Consider the following 9,472-nt stretch of genomic DNA (forward strand, 5'->3'; position numbering starts at 1 on the left):
TGTCGTGCAGGGATGCAAAACAAAGAGACGCAAACTGCAGTGCAAATCCTATACAAGATATCAAAACTACGAGATTTTTAAAAAACGAAATGCAAACTGCAACCAAATCCTATACAAGAGAGAAAACTTTGAGATTTTTAAAAAACGAAATGCAAATGACAACACAAATCCTATGTACATGAGAGCAAAAAGCGAAATACCGAAAATCGAAACGCAAACCGTAACACAAATCTTGTATTAGAGCAGAACAATGGGATGCTAAAAAAGAAATGCAAACTGCAATGCAAATCTTGTACATAAGAGCACAACTATGAGATGCAAAAGAAATGCAAACTGCAATGCAAATCTTGTACATAAGAGCACAACTATGAGATGCAAAAGAAATGCAAACTGCAATGCAAATGTTGTACATAAGAGCACGACTATGAGATGCAAAGAAAATGCAAAACTGCAATGCAAAATCTTGTACATAAGAGCACAACTATGAGATGCAAAAAGAAATGCAAACTGCAATGCAAATCTTGTACATAAGAGCACAACTATGAGATGCAAAAGAAATGCAAACTGCAATGCAAATGTTGTACATAAGAGCACGACTATGAGATGCAAAAGAAATGCAAACTGCAATGCAAATCTTGTACATAAGAGCACAACTATGAGATGCAAAAGAAATGCAAACTGCAATGCAAATCTTATACATAAAGCACAACTATGAGATGCAAAAGAAATGCAAACTGCAATGCAAGTCTTGTACATAAGAGCAAGACTATGAGATGCAAAAGAAATGCAAATCTTGTACGTAAGAGCAAAACTATGAGATGGACAAGAAATGCAAACTGCGTCACAAGTCGTACAATTGAGAGACGAGAAATGGGATACAAATATCAAAATGCAATTTGCAACACAAATCTTACGTATGAGTGCAGAACAATGAGATGCTGAAAAAGTCAAAGGAAACTGCAACGCAAAATCGCTACATGAGAACGGAACAATAAGATAAAAAAAAAAAAGAAACACAAAACCGCAATGCAAATTGTACAGTTGAGAGCAGAATAAAAGGATGCTGAAAATAAACCCAAAATGGAACACAAATCCTCTACACGAGAACAAAACAATGAGAAGAAAAAAAAAAATAAAAACAAGCTGTGACGCAAAATCTCCAGAACAAAAAAGAATTATGTAATGCAAAAACAAAAAACAAAACTGCAACGCAAACCTTACAAATAATAAATCAGACTTCAAATTATCTCAGAGACTTAAGTGAACACCGTTGAAAAAACAGTAAACAAAGTGTCAAAACAAATTAAAAAAATACAAAAAAATCCCACACAAGTAGACGACTGACTTGACACCAGTCGTCCAGAGAGACTTGAAGTCAACAAGTCATAGGTCATAACTGGTCAGGGGACGACACAGTTGAAATAAAATATTTTAACCTAATATACAAAGTGTGAAGTGAACAGAGTTGAAATAAATATTTTAACATAATAAAAAAGGAGTCAGAACAATTACAGTAAACAAGCAATTAGGCACAAACGTCACACAGAGACTGGTGGTCAACTGGTCAATTAGTCACAACTTTTCGTGGGAGGGGGGCGAGGGGACCTCTGTCCCCCAATCCCGCCCTTAAATCCATTTGGGAGCGAGCGTCCCATTGCAAACAGTTATTTTGACACACGGCCTCGTCCCGGCAGAGAAATTAGTGCATGGGGTCAACGTTTAACTTCAACATTACTGACAGCTGTTGCGTGAAGGATGCGGCGGGAGCCCATGTGCGTATCGGGATGTCCCTTTGTCCATCTATATAAAAGTGTGCATATGTATATATATATATGTGTGTGTATATATTTATATATATATATATATATATATATATATATATATATATTATATATATTATATATATATATATATATATATATATATATATATATATATATATATATATATATATATATATATATATATATATATAGTATATATTTTGATATATGGGGATCAATGGCTGAAGTTTCTAATATGAGAAAATTTAATTTGATGATCAATGTTATAATGTCTGAGCATCTATCCAAAAACATAACGGTTTATTAATTTGTAATGGCCATGGTAGATATTTTTAGTGAAAAGTTTAAAATACTCTTTTCGCTTATCATTCTGATAAATTTATTCACATATGTGTCATATGTTAATATGGAAAATAACTCTCTCTCTCTCTCTCTCTCTCTCTCTCTCTCTCTCTCTCTCCTGCAAAAGCATTTGATTTTTAACTAATAATTTCGAAGGTAAAATATACAAACTTTTGCAAACCAGATAATATACATACATATACACGCCTGTATGCATGTATATATTTTTGTAGATGTATGTATGTATGTATTTATTTATGTAGTAATTATCCAACTTTTTAAATTCATATATTAATTCATTGAATAATAGAAAATCTCTCTCTCTCTCTCTCTCTCTCTCTCTCTCTCTCTCTCTCTCTCTCTCTCGTCGTAAATTCGAGTTCAGAAAATGACTGACATAATCCATTTCCTTTTTGAAATCAATAGTCACTCTCAGTGAGCCATTAGCGTTATGAGTCGGGATGACCCAGACGAATCATTTTGAGATGAGAACTGCAGGGAAAATTCATCAAGCAGGATGATACAGGTTATTAACATTCTTTACACATGACATGTTATATACATGGGATATATAGAGATATATATATATATATATATATATATATATATATATATATATATATATATACAGTATATATATATATATATATATATATATATATATATATATATATATATATATATATATATATATATATATATATATAATATACAGTATATGTATGTAATGTATATATATATATATATGCATATATATACATGCATACCTACATATATGTAAGTATGTATATAAAGTTTCATTTAGTTAGAGCAAATAATTTTTCAAATTATGAAACTCATGCACTCCACACATATGACATCTTTGTCTTTGTGAATATTAATATATAATTTACCCACATAAATGCTTTCAAAAATATTCCTCTCCTTCTCTTGGCAAATGTTATCCTTTATATTCCATCAATGCGAAACATCTTGACGTCACCGGTATTTTTTAAAATATCCTATTGTATCTTGACGTAGAGTTAAAGAACTCTAACTCAGTGGGCGTGTTGGATATCACTTTCTGCCCCCCATTCAAACACGAAAGTTTTCAATTAGAGCTGATTTTTTCCTCAATTTTAATGGGAAAGAGACCTTACGGTCACTGGGATATATTGACTCCTGGGTTAATTATCAGACATCATTTTTCCTGTAATATTTTCTTCTAAAGTTTTTTTTTTATTATTATTTTAGACTATGAGGTTGTTGCAATGCCTTCTCTCTCTCTCTCTCTCTCTCTCTCTCTCCTCACGGTATTAGTGAAATTTCTTTTCGTCAGTTTTTTCTAATAAATTATTAATAGTATCCCTAACGACACCCCGCCTCTCTCTCTCTTCTCTCTCTCTCTCTCTCTCTCTCTCTCTGTACTCACGGTGAGAGTGAAGTTTCTTTTTGTCATGTTTTCTAACAAATTAGTCAATGCAAATAATAGTGTCCCTAACCTCTCTGTTTGTTTGTGCTAGTTAAAAACTTTGAATCGCTCTAAAACAGTCATTAATACTATGCCATTGTAATGCCCTTGTCATACTAGTCACGCGCACGCGTGCTCACAAGCACACTAGGTGAGTGAAATAAACGCTTGTAAACACAAGCTAAGCGAATGAAATGACATTTAACAAGTAAAAAATGCGTCGAAGTTTCTTCAGCACACCGAGTTTTTACATCGTATAACTGGAAGCTCACAGAAAATAGATCCATCTAACCACGGCCTGGTGGTGGTGCATGTCCTATATCGTTGCCAGACGCAAGATTATAAGCCAACTTAACCTTAAATGAAGAAAAACTACTGAGGCTAGAGGGCTGCAATTCGGTATTTTTTATGATTTGAGGGTGGATGATAAACATACCAATTTGCAGCCCTCTAGCCTCAGTAGTTATTAAGATCTGAGGACGGACAGAAAAAGTGCGGACTCAAAAAAGTGCGGACGAACAGACAAAACTGGCACAATAGTTTTCTTTGCAGAAAACTGAAAACAGATAATTAGGCAATAGAATTGATTATTTAAAAACTACACTAAATAAGTGAAATGAATATTCAAAACACACCCCAAGCGAGTGAAATGAATGTTTAAAAACACACACGAAACGGCTGAAATGGTTATTAGAAAACACACAATAAGCAAGAAGAATGAATATTAAAAAAAACACACTAGGCGAGAGACATGTATATTTAAAAACACACAGTAAGCGAGTGAAATGAATATTTAAAAGTACGCACGAAACGAGTGAAATAAATATAAAAAAAACACTCTGAGTGAAATAAGTATTTAAAAATATACACTAAACTAATGAAATAAACATTTAAAACACACTAAAACGAGTAAAATTGATATTTTAAAACGCACATTAAAAGAGTGAAATAAATTTTTGAAAGCATAACTAATCTGGGAATGAGTATATTATTAAAGCAGCACACAAAATGAGAGAGAGAGAGAGAGAGAGAGAGAGAGAGAGAGAGAGAGAGAGAGAGAGAGAGAGAGAGAGAGAGAGAGAGAGGCTCTCCCGAATATTTAAAGCAAAGTAGCTTACCAAAGCAGCTTGCCATAATGCCCTCAATTAAATGAAATCCTCTTATAAAATCTTGGGGATAAAAGGATATGATGATGATGATGATGATGATGATAAATATCGCCCAATTCATAAACTTAAAAATAAAAAATAAAATTATTATTAAAAATTTTTCATATTCCAATTTGCTGGACTTTCTTAAACTGGGTACAAATGCCCTCCAATCTTCCACTTAGAAGACTAATAGAAAATTGCCTATTAACATTATTCTTATTTCGTTCGTGGGTTTAAATTGTTCTTTTTTCCTTATTAACAAAATTCACGGGAATCCGTTTTTTTTTATTCTTTATAACAGAAGCAAATGTCAACCAGTTCATAGATTTAAGAAATAAATAGAATCTTTTTTAACTAAATACATATATTTTCTGGTTGTTAGGATACTTGTTTCGTTCATAGATTTCCTCAAATTTGTAAAATAAATTTGTTTTATCAATAAAATTTTCCATTTTTAATTTATTTGAAAATTCATACAATGGGAAAATTTTTTTCCTTTCAAATATCATTTCATTAATTTGACTATGCTAATATGTACAACTTTAATCTTTTTTGCATATACGTATCAAATATCAGGAAAAAAAATCTGAGAAAAAAATATACCAGATATAGCCAAGTTGACTCGAAATACCTGAGGAATAAGTATTAAGCTAAGTCCAAAATCTGTTAAAAAAAAACAAACAAGTAAAACAATGGGCCGAAGTTTCTTCGGCGCAATCGAGTTATCTCAGTACAGCTGCCAGTTGCGTATAATCGGGCTTTACCGAGAGTAGATTCCATTCCTTTCTTTGTGGTCTCGGTATTAATGTTGCATGAGCCGCGGCCCATAAAACTTTGACCACGGCCCGGTGGGTGGCATATCCTAGAGCGTTGCCAGAAGCCAATGACTATGGCTAACTTTAATCTAATAAAATAAAACTACTAAAGCTAGAGGACTGCAGTTTGGTATGTTTGATGATTGGGGGTGGATGACCAACATACCAACTTCAGAAATGCCCCATAGCCTCAGTAGTTTTTAAGATCTGAGGGCGACAGAAAAAGTGACAGGATTAAGTGAAACGGACAGAAAGATGGCACACAGTTTTTTATATAGTAAAACCTTAAGACAAAAGTATCAGTTCTAGCTCAAAAGGGAAAAATCTGAGAACAAACTCTGGATTTAACCAAGCTCAGGGAAAATCTGAGGTGAAAAAAAAAACAAATATAAACCCACCAAAAAATCTGAGTAAGGACAAGATGTAAACAAATTGGAAAATCTGATGTAAAAAAAATTTTGCTCAAAAAACTTTGTAAAATAGTGACTTTATGTCACCAAGCTTAATGGGAAAGTCTGTGGTAGGGAAAACATGTGTAGACAAAAAGAAAAAAAAAATTAGTAAAATAGTGACTTTATGTAACCAAGCTTAATGAGAAAGTCTGTGGTAGGAAAAATGTTTAACCAAGGAAAAAAAAACAGTAAAACAATGACTAGATGTAACCAAGTTGAGTGGGGAAAATCTGAGGTAAAACAAAAATACATATATGAAACGAAAAAATTCTGAGTAACATAGGGACTAGATGTATACGAGTTTAGTGCAAAAATCTGAGGTAAAAAATGTGATCCCCAAAAACTTAGTAAAATGAAGATTAGATGTAACAAAGCTTAATGAAAAATCTGAGGTAGAAAGAAAGATGTAACCAAACATAAACCTGAGTAAAATAGGGACTATATGTAATTAAGTTTTGTGGGGAAATCTGAGGTACGAAAAATACCAAATCTATATATAAAAAAAATCTGAGTAAAATAAGCACCAGATGTAATCAAGCTTGGAGCATAAATGTGAGATAAAAAAAAAACCGAAATGTATTATTATTATTATTATTATTATTATTATTATTATTATTATTATTATTATTATTATTATTATTATTATTATTATTATTATTCAGAAGATGAACCCTATTCATATGGAACAAACCCGTAGGGGCCATTGACTTGAATCCAAACTTCCAAAGAATATGGTCTTCATTAGGAAGTAAGAGAAAAGTAAAGGGAAATACAAAAAGAACAGATCTCACTTATGAGAAAGAAAGATATAAATTAATAAATAGATAAAAATGTATTAAAATGCAAGGAAAATAGTATTAGGCTAGTAATGCATTGCATCTTCCCTTGAACTTTCGAGGCTCTAATCACTCGACATCCTCAGGAAGACTGTTCCACAGTCCAACGGCGTGAGAAATAAAGGATCTCTGGAACTGAGAAGTTCTAACCAAAAGGCTGAGAAAAAAAAATCTGAGGAAAATAAGCAATAGGTGTAATCAACCTTGGAGCAAAAATCTGAGATGAAAAAAAAATGTGTAGCTAAAGCACTGAGAAAAAATCTGAGGAAAATAAGCAATAGATGTAACCAACATTAGAGCAAAAATCTGAGACAAAAATCTGAGGAAAATAAACAATAGATGTAACCAACACCAGAGGTAACCGTAAAAACATTCACTAGTAGCAAAGTTCACCAAGGGGAAATAAAAAAAATTGGGACTATGAGAAAAATGGAAAATCTTTCTGTTCTTGTCGGTTCCATAGGCCCTATAATTTATCAACTGTCAACTGACGCCTCAAGCTAAGGGACAGACTATTTATTTCTGAAAATGAAATCTTTTGCTTAAACAGCACCGTATTAGATAGGCATAAAGGCAAGAGAACAGAGGAAAAGAAGTCACTGGGTAAAAAATTCCCTTTTTCTTGTATTATTTCCTAAAACCACTAACAGTATTCCAGTATATACGTATATATATGTATATATATATATACTGTATATATAAGATAAAGAAAAGAGAGATATATAAATATAGAGAGCAATCAGAGCGAGAGAGAGAGAGAGAGAGAGAGAGAGAGAGAGAGAGAGAGAGAGAGAGAGAGAGAGAGAGAGAGGCAAGGGAAAATAATCAAACAAATTTCTTGGGCCAGACGAAAGGATTTTTCTAATTTTCAAGGGTTTAAGTGGATAAAGTGCGGGATTATATTTTAATGTATTCTGGATCTGAGGGATTATTACGCTCTGCCAACGATTACTTTTTTTTTCAAAATGAAGAAGATAATTATATTTTTATCGAGTTTCGGGTCCAAGAAAGGGGCCCGGGGGATAATTTGGATCAACAAAAGCGGACGGACTTTCTGAAGATTCTCTGGTGCGAGTGTGATCTCTGAGGTCTTGCAAAAACGTCTGCTCTGACAGACAATCGAAAGGTTGGAAAGTCAATCAGACTAAAAATACAATTGCGAGAGACCAAAGATTATTTGATCAGCAACACTGACCTGAAGAAAGGGAAAAAATCTATTTTTACCTATAAATACAGTAAAGAATATTGTTCATAATATTTTGCATAAAGATTCAGAAATGATCGGAATATGAGGACACCACTTTAAAGTCCTGGGTCGTTAAATGACGTATTTGGGTTAAACTGTGTCTCTAGTAGCTGAAATGGGGATATTTTTATATATATATATATATATATATATATATATATATATATATATATATATATATATATATATATATACATGACTTTTTTATCACATCACTGTGATTCATATATTAATTTGCAAATGTCGTCTTCATTCAATTTGTTTATTGAATAATATTATATATGTTGATAAATTTTAGTTGATTGACGAACTCATTATCAACTAAAATTCCCTTTGGTAAATATATATGAAAATATATTATTTCCGGAGGTAGAGCGAATTGGATATTAAAGGACGTTTGTAGCTTTCATTGATTATATATATATATATATATATATATATATATATATATATATATATATATATATATATATATATATATATATATATATTATTTATTATTTATTTATTTATTCATTCATTCATTTATTCATTCATCCATTTAATTGAGAAAAGGTAAACAACTAAATAACACCCGAATCATGATCATCAAACAAGCGAGTCTCGCCATCAACAGTGATCCCACAATGGAAAAAAATTCTTGAAAATTAATTATCTTTAATTTGAAGAGAGCTGTATCATTTTCTATAGATAATCAAGCTACCTTAGTTAATACTTTCAAGGTAAAGTAGCTTGATATATTTTATATCTTTTTTTTGGCACTGTTTTGTGTACCTGTTTAGAAAGGAATTTCCATTTAAACATTTTTCTTAATTTTTCTTAAAAGGCAAAAGCGTTCTGTATAAAGTTATTTAAATAGTTACCGAGTTCAAAAAAATGTTAAAGAAACCGTCAAAATATCCAGGTTAATTGCATGGGAATTAGTTAATAGCACGTCATTGTTCTTGGTATAACATTTATCACGAAATATTTTAGCTAAGAAGAGACCTTATAATTATTATTTCTTCGAGTTTGAAGTAATGACAGGTAGATTCTATAAATCACTCAATTACTTCAAGAAAATGGGTAATAACATGACCAAACAACAAAAGATATATGAAATTTCATTTGCTCGCTGTGCAATGTTTAATCTGATACGAATGTAAGCAATCCGGAACTGGCTGCAGTTCTGAAATGCAAGTGAACTGTATAAAAAGTACTCTAGAGTACTCAAGTACTACCTTGGTGAAATAATATAGAAAAACAGAAAATTTTACTGCTGGATGTGCAATGTTCAATCTGATACGATTGAAATCGGCCCAGTTCCGGCTGTAGAATTCCCAGTGAACTGTAATAAAAAGTACTCTAGTCTACTCAAGTATTGCCTTGAAAAAATAACATACAAAAACAGAAATTT

The sequence above is a fragment of the Macrobrachium rosenbergii genome, chromosome 2, assembly GCF_040412425.1.
Source record: "Macrobrachium rosenbergii isolate ZJJX-2024 chromosome 2, ASM4041242v1, whole genome shotgun sequence".
Classification (NCBI taxonomy): domain Eukaryota; kingdom Metazoa; phylum Arthropoda; class Malacostraca; order Decapoda; family Palaemonidae; genus Macrobrachium; species Macrobrachium rosenbergii.